Genomic DNA, 12,029 nt, shown 5'->3' with positions numbered 1-12,029 from the left:
AGCAATACCAAATGTAAAATCAGTGTTCGAATACTGAACTTGCTTTAAGCTGGCCTAAAGCATTTACAAATGATAACTGCTGGAGACAGTTACAGTAGATACTAGATTAGAGCAGTCTGGAGTGCTGGAGAAAAGAGGAGTGAATTAAGATACATAGGCTAAAATCAAGTCATATGGATTTTAAGACCAAGCATAAAACACTTTACACACTGCATCGCTACATACATACACCAAGTACCATTTAAAAAGTACGCAAGGCTGGTTTCAAATGGGCTGTGCATGAAAAAGCTTGCTTTACATGTACTGCAGCTTACTGATTACTTTGGAGATTTGCAGGGTGATCTGGTTACTGCTGAACAGACAGCGGATTCTCTAAAGGAAATATGAGAATTGCTGAATAAGAGTTCTTTCAAGATAAGATGAGACCGTCTGAACAAATCTGTTTGTGAAAGTTCCTAAGGGGACTGAGTTTCAATGCCCACACACAGACAGATAAAAATCGACAGAAATAAAATCCACATAAGGATAACTTCACCTCTGAAAACAATACAAACTATTTTTATCCTCCACAAGCAAGTCCAATTCAAATCGGGCACAAAAATCTGATCTTCACAGAGTTTAATAAAAAGATTATTTTTGAAAGGTTTCATCTGGCAGTGAACTGACCCAAGACACACACACACACACACACATATATATATCTTTAAAATTCAATCTTCCAAACTTTCAGACTTATTTGGGCTAGTTTATCAATTAAATTCACTACTGTGGTGCTCTATGTTAAAAGTGCAATTTAGTTCAGAACATCACTTTCTCGTTAAAGTCAGTGTTAGTGGAATCATATGCAGCATTACATTATATTACTATAGATAATGTCACATTTTCAGCACCATCATGTCACCATGAAACTTGAAATTAAAACATTATATATCTTTGGGTCTGTTTGCCTTACTATTGGTGGTAAACAGTAAAATAGGTCAATGCATCCATTAGTCACATGAAATGAAGAATTGTTCATATTAAATCTGTAATAGGCTTGTTTTAAAAAACAGTAAAGTCACTATTAATACACAAATAAGAGGTTTGTGCAATTTACCATCTCATTTAATTAGAACAATAAGCTAGAAGCTAAATATTTCGGGTTATGAGTGCAGAGTAAAAACTGGTCAATGGCCAGGTACACTGTACATCACAGAAATGCAACAATGTACAGAGGTTGAGTTAATGCAAAATGTTGCGTCCTAGACGTATATTAAATCCAATGGACAGGAAAATATTTTGTCTTACATTTCACAGGACGCAGGCAAAAAAAGAATGAACATTCATAATACACTGATGTACTTTGACTGTTTTAAAGGATTTTGCTCACATTTTTTTTTCCCTATTACATGCACCATTGTTGCTAAGAAAGAAGAACAATGCAGCTAATCTGTTCTATACACACTCTTTTCATTAAGAATACAATTGTGATATTTTGTGAAAGCTATCAGATAGGATTTTCTTCGTTGACTCAAGAGAACATTTCTAATTAAGAAATACAGGACACAGTGACAAACATTCCACGATCAGACCCTCAAGAGAGCTTGGCGAGTGTTTTTTACAGTTTTGTGTTGTAATAATTTTCTTGCATATTAAGTTTATTTGGTTAGAAATCTAAACACATCTGCTAATATGTATATAGCGGTATTAGCCTATATTAGTTAGGCTTGCCGTTTGTACAAAACTGATTAATATTGAAAGGCAAATTCTGATGGATGGGACATACAACTTTGGACAGGAACATATTAACAAAAAAGCTAACGCAATCTCTGAATGTATCAATTAATCAACTACTGATCACTGCAGCTTTTAGTTTGTAAGCCTTAACTAAACATTCATTGATCAATTAATCAACCTGATGCCCTATTTGGAGCCTCACATGTCTGTTCTTGCTTTAATAAAGTTTACACAATGCATGTATTTATATTATATAATAATGTTTCAATGTGTATTATGCTTCTTACTTTTGATTAATAAAGTTCTTAATGCATCTCAATGATTGTTACTACCTGTCCTATATTCGATTGCACCTCTAATATAACTACTGTAGCATCAATGTTTATTATCTTGTAATCTTCCTTATTTCTTACAAACATATCTTCCACTACTGGAATGGATGTTTATAGAAACCCAGGCCTGTAACTGGTCTGCGGCTGCTCTCTCAAGGGCTCATTAACACTGGAAAAATACCAACAAGACAGGCAACTCATTTCTTTCAACATATTACAGTCTTGGCTTGGTTTTATACTTTCATAAAGCTCCTTTCAATTAAGCAAACCACAAACATACTGTTGCTTCACATTTTAGGTAGCAGTACATAAGAGTATTTTAAAATTAGGTGTTAAATAAATAAACGTAGTGGCTGATGCATCAAGACTAGTTGTCATGAACTCAAATGAAACTACCATGAGATCACATTAATTCCGGTTTTTAGGCAGCATTTTTAGTCTGCCGTAAAACAAATCTTTCTCTTCTATGCAGTTTTGTTGTTATGCAGTTCAAATCACACTGTACTGAAAGCAATTCGCAAAAAAATAATATATCCTGTCACCTGTTCGTAGTATCCAAAAACAAATGTCTGCAGAGGTTAAGTTTACTAATCCTGCTGTGAGCACTACGTTAAAAAAAAACAAACATATAAAAGCATGGATCCTGCTTATCCCGTTACCAATCTCTAGGAGTTTGATACACAATACCCTCCTATTCTGAAACCCTTTTTGACAATACAGAATTACATTATAAGACTTAATGCACCTATATATTTGACTATAGCTGTGCTTAAATGTTGGTACACAAATGCCACTGACGTAAACAACAATTTAGCAGAACATACAGCTATTCAAATTAATGGTTTTACAAATTGTCCCTCCCCCACAACGAAATTGTGAAATTCTAAACAAAAATGTCATTAAGTTTATCTTGTGTTTTGCTTCACGAATTATAACCAAAGCTGGCAAACTGCTTCTAAAGTGATAAGCGGATGACAAAAGGTAAAGGCAGCTACACCGTGAAACAAACCACATTAAATATATGCAATAAAAAATACACACTTTGATTTGACAAAAAAAAAAAAAAAATCTTCTTTTCGTGTCCTTGGCACTTTTTTTTTTTTTTTTTTTAGTGATCTTAACAGTAATGGTATGCACTACCAATAAGACCCATTGAACAGACCCATCCTAATCGGTTATCTTTTTCAAATACTGTGTATGAATACAATCACTTACATCTGGGGTTTTTTAGCCACACAAGAACAGCTTTACTAAAGTAAGCTATTTTTTTCACTCCACATATCTCAGTAAACTTAGAGCAAGAAAGCGAGGTCCCAATACAGCGAGCTGTACAGGAGCAACCCGAGTGCAGCACCGGCAGAGGGAGAGAGACGAGAAACGAGAAACATCACCGTGGCTATGATAATGGAGAAACAATACCACAATTTAATTCTTGAGGAGAGGAAACAATTTAGAAATAGAAAAATTAGACTTAGAAAAAAAAAGCTACACATGGAAATAGCAATAAGCATAAGGTCATATTATTATTATTAGTATTATTAATATTTTTAGTAGTAGTAAAATGTGACTGATAACCTGCTTGGAATGATGACTGTTAAATAAAGCTTTGTCCGCTGCAGTTGGTGCAATCCTTACTGTATATATCGCAAGCAGGCTCAATTGCGTGTAAATAAATAATGTGTATTTTTATTTAAATTATAAAAACATGATTATTGTTCTAATAAAACATATTTTTAAACTACATGTGAATGTTTTATTCCATTAAAATGGAATGCCTGTAAAACATGATTTTCAATCAAATATAAACAAGTAGTATGGTGACGTCACCAATAAATTAAGCAAATAAGTACCAAAAAAGGTTCGAACCTTCCTTCGGTAATGTGTTCCGAACCTTATGTATTGTAGGGATGGGCCGGTATACCGGTTTTTCGGTTTACCGCTATTTAGGTACATTACGGTATTAATACCGTTCCTTTTATTCTACACCACAATTATTGTAATTCCTTTATACACCGGTTAACACATTTTTTCAACTGCAAACACGCTTCTTCTAAATCAAGCGATGGTACTTGCAGCCTTAGCAAAGTGTCTGAGGAAGATCTTTTTGTGAACGGATACTGTATTTTGATAATGGTTTTGAAGGAAACTGTCAAACGACACAGGATACACGTTTCAGTGGTTGTGTTCTGTTACCCAGAGCCTGCTCCGCCGGCTGCTCTTAACTGGTGTTTTTCTGACGTCACACGCAGCTTTTAGAGAAACACCTTCTCCAAACCTTGCAGCGCAGCACACATTTTCAACGTGCTATATTTTGTCTGGATTATCAACAGTCAGTTTAATGTAATTGATTAACATTAACTTTATTGTAAAATTATACATCACTTATCACCCATTTAATACATTATGTTTGTTCAAATAATTGATTTATTTATTTAATATAGCGTTGACAAGGCTGTTCACGGCTTCACTGCATAATGATAAAACGTCGTTCGCCTCCGCTAACAAGGTGGCAGCAGTAGTTTTAGTGGTTATTTGCATTACGATGAAAAGGTCACTCATGATCTCTGCATCGTCCCTTTGGTTCACAGCCACAGCCAGCCTCCCTTTATTTATCCGGTTGAAACTATAAACAACTAATCTCTGCTCTTAAATAATAACCTGTGGTACTTGTTTGTGTTTTAAGCAATAAGACCGATCATTTCCAATTCTATTTCCCATCAGCTAAACAAAGTATTTATTTATTTATTTAATTTTATACGTTAAAATGATTTAACAAACTACAGCACCACGTCATTTAAGATCTTAATACTGTTGTAGTATAACAGAGAGTGTACAACTTTAATTCTGATTGTCTTTATAAAAAAGAAACATACCAAGTTATTTGGCATAGTAAAATACTAAATACCAAATGTTTAAATCATTCCATGATAGGAAGAGTGATTTGTTGGTTTTACTTTTTGTGAATTACTGTAATTTAAGTGATTTACATTAGTCTCTTCATTTTTTTAGCCTTATTTTATAACTTGCATGATGTACTGTATACCGTGATATTAAGGTTACCAGTGTTTTATTTAACGGTTATCATACCATGCAAATTTTATACAGTCCCATCCCTGCTGTATTGCACTGAAAAAAGTAAGCAACATTTTATTTTCCACAATATTTATTATAATTAGTTATTTATACTTATTGCAGTATCTGTACAAATAGTTAACTAAAGACAAACTACACATTTAAATGTGATTACACCTGTCATAATGGGAGAATTAACATGAACACACATTTGCTCTTACCTTGCAATGTTATGCAGGACTACACCAGCACAGCTGATGTTACAGACTCACTCAGGCACCATCCTCAATTCTCCATGTAGGCAGTGGAACCTTCTCTTTAGCACACCAAAACACTCTCTATCACATTTCTTGATTTTGTGTGTTATAGCGAGTATGGGCTTCATTTGTTGGGTTGATGAGTGGTGTAAGTAACCAAGGTTTCAGCTGATATCCGAGCAGTACTCCAGGTATTGCGCCACCTTCAAAAGCTTCATGTATAACTGACTGCCTCAGGATGCAGGATGCAGGAATCATGGGTTGAGCCAGGCCATCGTGCAACACAGTTGATCATTTTCAGGTTAGCATCACATATCATTTGCACATTTATGCTGTGGTATTCTTTCCTGTTCACATACAGGTGTTCATCAGCTGAAGGCACTTCCATCTACTGTCCCATCAACTGCTCCCACAACATTTGGAATTCCAGCAATAGCAAATAAGTCACTTTTCAATCTGTTCAGAACAGTTGACTCTTCAGGAAACACTGGCAGTCTTGTTGCAAGTTCCTTCGACACACTGTAGACTGAGGCGGTGGATTTATGCAAACCCATGAAATCACCCACACAATAAAAAAAACAAAAACCTGTCGTATAAAATCTAAGTGCCCAGCAAACCTGTAACACCTCAGGGACACTATGGTTTCTGTCCTTGGCAGGCTTCAATATATCCTTTAGATCTTCTGCTAATGTTAAAATGGTTTGCCTTGGTGAACAAAGCCTTTCAATTACCTCAGTATCAGAGTACACTTCCAGTGGATTGTTTGTCTTTAAACACTCTCTCTCTCTCCTCAGACAGTGTTCATACAGCCAGAGATTATGGTGGGAGGCCATTATTTCTCTCAGTTAATGGTTTCCATGGAAACATAGACCTAAATTCTAAGTTAGCCTGGGGGTGAACAGGCTAACTTTTTAGGCTAAGACTTAGTCTTAATTTTTATGCTACTGGTTAACTTGCATTAGACTAGTCCAAGTGACAAAACTAAGACCGGTCTAGTTGTTTAGACTAGTCTAATGTAGTTTTAAGCAACTGACCCCTGCTGTTTTACACAAATTACAGTACATGCTTGTGATATCAGTAAGTATTTCAGATATACCATCCATAATTTATGTTTTATTATGTGGAACAGTTTTACAAGCACAGATATGTCAGGTTCCTTTATTATATTCTCATAAATAAATAAATAAATGTAGCCAGAATACAGTTACTAAACGGAAAGCCACAGAGTGCGCAAGACATGTATCTTTTTAGCTATTACCTAAGCTTCAATTTACACAACACAATTTCCAGAAGTTGAGAGAGGTGCACAGTAGGTCCATTACGACTAGGGCTGTAACGAAGGGTACATTTTGACATCTGAAGGTTCTGAACATTACTGAGGAAGGTTCGAATCTTCGATGGTACTCATTTGCATAATTTACTGGCGACATCACCATTGCTACTAGTTTATATTTGATTGAAATTCCTATTATCATACAGGTAATCCATATAAATGGAATAAGAGATTGGTTGTGCCTCCATGATACAGGTCGCTTGCTCAGTTTGCATTCAACTTTTTTTCATTGTATGGACATTTAACAATAATCCCAAACAGCAGAGGGTTTGAGACATTTCTATCAATACTGCTTACACCATACAATGCTTTGCTGTCGAGATGGCGCATGAAGAAATTAAAGTTCTGCCTCTGGATAATAAGAAGGGGGGTTGGTCAGTTTTCATAATTAAAATTATTAGTGTTAGTGTTCCTTACTTATTCTACCACAGCACTTCTCTTACAATGTCTTGTACACTAGGTATTCAGTAGACTACATATTTTACAAGCAATACAATCACATTAGGTACCCTCCCCCCAGTGCTTTGGCATAATATACCCTGCTCCAATGCACGGCAGCGGCACCATATAGAGTTGCTACGTATAACGATTTGATAGTGGATTGTAATACAACAACTTTTGTTTTAGTAATATGCATTATACAAATCAAAAGATAGAATTTTGCATGCAAGTGACATTTAATGTGTGCTTTACAGTATTCACACATTGTCAAATGACACATACAGAGCGTGAATGCCGCCTGCCGAACCTTCAACGGCTTAGAACAACCTTTGAACACAGCCCTAGTCACGGCCACTATAAACTTCCTGCATAATCAAGGAAAAGTTTAGCTAATGTTTCCTGGAACACACAGCCAAGCATATTACTGACTGGTACTTTAGTAAGTCATCCATCTGTTATTTCAAAACTCGCAAGGAACAAAAAGCAATCTGAGAAAACAATCCCATTCTTTTAAAATGCATTGTGTTCAGTTGTGCTTTGCAATTACCCGGTGCAGTACCTGAGAACAAAGGTATTCGAGTCCTCTAGAAACCAGAAGGTAAAGTTTCAGACTGTCATGTACATTTTGCAATCTATAAGATTTCTAGTCCTTCTAACCAGTAATTCTTGTATGTATAAAGAATGGATTTTGAATGACTATGTGTGTGCAGTTCAAAAATCCTGTCCTGGAAATGAAGATCAAACTTAAACCTTCAAATTAACCACCACATCTAAAGCCTAATGATGGTGACTGCATGTTTTAAAGCTGCTTTAAATTTGATATTGAGACTTCTGGTTGCCACTTTCCAGGACAGTTCTGCTTTAGCCATAAAGTGTATTTGTTTACATGATCATAAATTGCCATAGCATAGCTTAATATGTATAGAAAAAGCTACCTGTGTTGGAACCCCTCTTTGTTCGCTATCCCATCACCCTTACAATTGTTTTCAAGTCAGAGCTGGGGGTCTGAAAACCAAATGGGAAGGTGCTAACAGGTCAGGCTTCATAACAAAAAGCTATTTTGGAAGGAGGGTGGTATATTGGAAAAAACTGCACAACGGCTGGTAAATATACAGTATTGACACAAAATATCAACTAGATGTTTGAGCTTGTCCCTGCCACCCACGTTTTAAAACAATAGGAAACAAAGTCAAGCAGACAAATGTTTCAGCTGCAGCCTTCTTCAGTGTGGCTACTAGTTTATTAATAATGAGTGTTAACACAGCTTGAAGATTACTGAACAAACTGGACAATGCACTCAGCACGGTGCCAAGCCAAGAGTCTTCATAATCAACAGCAAACGCCAAACAGCAATCAACATTCATACTGGCAGTTTGCTCACTGGGGGGTTGAGGAAATGTAAATGTCTTTTGCTATAACAAGAAGTCACTGTATGCTGAGAAACGGGTATGTGCTAAATGGAAAAGGTATTGAACTAAAGAAAACTTCAACATTACATTACTCCAGCAACACTGCTCAAAAGAATTTCTGGACAAAACGTCCAACCATGCCAATGTAATCTTTTAAACGGTTTCATTTGAGATTTTAGAAGTGCAGTAATGTAGCACTCAATTGCCATCAAGTCATATTTTGAATTGTTTGCTCCCTAAAAATGCCTTTTCAGTTTTCATTATAAAGATACTGACAAGCAAAGCTGCTCAGATAGTTTGAAGTATGTTTTTGTTTAATTTTTTGCATTCAGCAGGGCAGTATTTGACTGCACAGTGGACACGGGACAACTGCTTTAGTTTGCTAATGCATGCAAATAGTATAGGCTCCCTATCCATTATAGTTTGTGTACAATATCTTAAAGTATGTTTTAGATACAGACAGAAATGTTACTGCTTCCCATCTACAAACACCACAGTCGTTTATTATTGTACAACGTAGCCTAGTGTTATAAAGATGTAATTAGCAGATGAAAATGTATGTCAGCAGAATCTACAGGGTGCTACAAGTTCAATCAAGGACAATGCGCCAAAATGACATAGAAGTATCACTATATTTAAAGAGTGTGTAGTTTTACAACAGCGTCAGACAGTTTATATTTACTCACATGCTGTAACATGCCTGAAAAAGCACCTGCTATCGGAGTGCCAAAACAGAGCAAACACGACAGGCAATGCGGCATACACCTCTAAATGAAAAGGGTACTTCCTCCAAGCTATCTCTCTGTAACTATTAAACTCTGGATTCTAAAACGTCGTTACCTGAGCCGTTTCAGAATAAAAAAAATAAACAAATAAAATAAGGCACACACATAGAGATAAATCGAAACAGGAGCATTAAATTAGAAATTTGAGAGAGAACGCCACCTTCTCAGCGATGTAGTGTTTAAACTTTAAACAAGGGGAGTTGGCTGCTGATTTCAACAAAACGAAAAAAGTTAACAGAAGCGTTTAGTATAGGTTTTGTTTTTTTAATCAAAATCCCGCAACAATCTCTAATTTAATATGGAGGGATAGGAAAGGAACAAGGGCAAACACAACAAAATAATTTACAACACGGAATATCAGACAAACAATCTTAATTTTAGAGACCAACAAATACAGCCTGGGTCTCACCTGACAAGTGACAGCGACTATAAACTTAATTGTGAAAAGATTCATTTTCTAGCTCATATTCTTAAGTAAAGCCGCAGTACAAGCTTAATATTAAAATGCAATAACATTTCTTCGACATACCAAGAAAATAATTCCTGTGCTGACCGTACCGTGTTGAACAAATTACTCACTTTGCAACTCTTGAGAAACAGGATATACACACCAGTAATGCCTGGCTTTTCCGATAAACTATCCAAAACACACCACACTTCACATATTAAAATATCCGAACTGTCAACAGCACCTTTTTAATAAGCACAACTTGCAGCGCTAAAAGCCGTTTAGTTTTTTAATGTGGCAAACTGTATATCCGAGCGACGCCAGCTCTCTGACCGGCTACTGTCGAAAACGTGCTGTTCTAGCAGTTTGGAATTTAACAAAACCATTTAAACATTATCCGTTCATTAAAAAAAGACTTACTCGTACTTACATACGATGTGTTCCAATTCCAAATCTATTGTATGAAATAAAAGTTGTATTTCGATTCGCCAAACTGCTCCACTCTCTTCAGTTGCCCCTTACTACAACGCGAGTCGCCTGCTGGTCTTTTGCGGACACCATCTGGCAGGAAACCTGTCTGAGCACAATGTGCGCACGCGTGCACACCACCTAGCAATATTCACAGTGTGGGAGCACTATTTAGCAGCAGGGACTGGAGACCAAACAGAGCAACATGCGGACGGGGTCTGCACGCATACAACAGAATGACAACTAGCAAAGAACAGACAAAGGTTACTTTCTGCAGCACGTTGCATTTTGCAAACTTGGCATTTCACAATTGCTTTAAATGCATGCCAACACTGGCACAACCTGTTTGTTTTCTGTCATAGAAAAATAAATTGAAGGTTTACGTTGAAAAAGTTTATTACAAGTACATTTAATACAATACTTGCAGAAGCATCCGTGTCATCTGAGACGTCTACCGAAACGAACGAGTGCAGCTTTAATGTTTTGACATTTCTTGCAGTCAGCCTCTTATAAATAATTCAAGTAGCCCGCAAACGCAATCTATTTCAACCTCAAAACGCAAAACAGTTACACGCAATGAAACCGAAACTCACACTTTCACAAATATAAATATTAAAAAAAGGGAGATTCCAGCTGCTGTGGTGAGCAATAAGTAATAAATGCACCACTATCACTCGGGTTGCATGTTATATTCCCAAAACAGACCGACAGTGTCCTCTAATACTGTGTCTATAGACAGATTACCATAGCATCTTAAAATAAAATGCTGACGTATTTGCATTTTTTTAAAAACAACGCAGCATTTAATTTCCCATTTTACCGTATTTACCAATTAAAAGTAATATTTAATTTACCTACCCGAGTTTCCCTGTTTGCTACCTCCCAAGTCAGCCCCTTTCTCGTTCTCTCCCTCTACTCCGACTGGTTTGACAGTAGATCTATACACGTGACAATGTGAGCTTTCACTATTGGAGGAACTCAAGAGACGATAAGACACAGTCCACTCCCCCCTTTCTCTGCACCTGAATGTGAAAAAGGCTGACTGATCAACAAACCCCGTGATTATATACGGTTAGTTGCTGTGGGATATCAGTGGTCTCCAGTATTATAGCACTCAGGGGCAGCGTATTGCAGAGCTAACTGACTGGACCAATAAAATACTACAGTGCATAACTTCGCAGATGTTGCTAATGACGAAAAAAAATATAGCTTTAAAAAAAATCTCCCCAAAGATCGAATGCGGTAAAACAGAAGGACGTTTCTATTTATGCATTTGAACACTGTTTTAGATTTTGTTTATACTTATATTCTTATGCAGAAAGTACACATTTTACTAATATTCACACAGTATACAGTAATGCATTTCTAAATTTTGTGTTTGATTGAGTGTGTATTCCTTAACCGAACCCTCCACCTTGGGAATAGTTAGTGGTGGATTCGTTCTTGCAGTCCAGCAGAACTAAGGGATAGGGTATCGGAAAGCCGGGGTATTTCAATTCATGTTCATTCCAATTTGGAAATGGAGGCTGTTCGTAAGTGAACTGTAACGCTGAAAATCGGTTTTAACAAATGTGCACACCTGCTTTATACACCTTCTATCTGGCGCATAATACAGCGATACCGCACAGACATGCAATAATCGTAGTGTTGTGGTTGTAAAGTCTTCGAAACATACTATATATACATGTGAAAAGGTTCAATTTAAGTTATCATTGAAATGGTAGCTGTAGCAAAAAAACACCAATTTAAAATACAGGAAAACGTGAGT

The 12,029-nt window shown here is 36.4% G+C and overlaps 1 protein-coding gene across 4 annotated transcripts in view; it reads right to left on the bottom strand.

The window, feature by feature from the left end:
• Positions 1-11,289, bottom strand: part of LOC117396682 (spermatid perinuclear RNA-binding protein-like) — a 100,063-nt gene extending 88,774 nt beyond the window's left edge. For 2 of the 4 annotated variants that reach the window (XM_034909305.2, XM_034909308.2), the window contains exon 1: positions 11,120-11,289. The gene's annotated coding sequence lies outside the window, so the exon portion shown is untranslated. Of the gene's footprint in view, positions 1-10,213; positions 10,424-11,119 lie in introns of those variants that run through there. The other 2 variants (XM_059005654.1, XM_034909307.2) reach the window with 2 other exon arrangements.
• Positions 11,290-12,029: the final 740 nt, after the last annotated feature.

Source organism: Acipenser ruthenus, chromosome 31, assembly GCF_902713425.1.
Source record: "Acipenser ruthenus chromosome 31, fAciRut3.2 maternal haplotype, whole genome shotgun sequence".
NCBI lineage: Eukaryota > Metazoa > Chordata > Actinopteri > Acipenseriformes > Acipenseridae > Acipenser > Acipenser ruthenus.
This window is presented reverse-complemented; position numbering and strand designations above follow the sequence as displayed.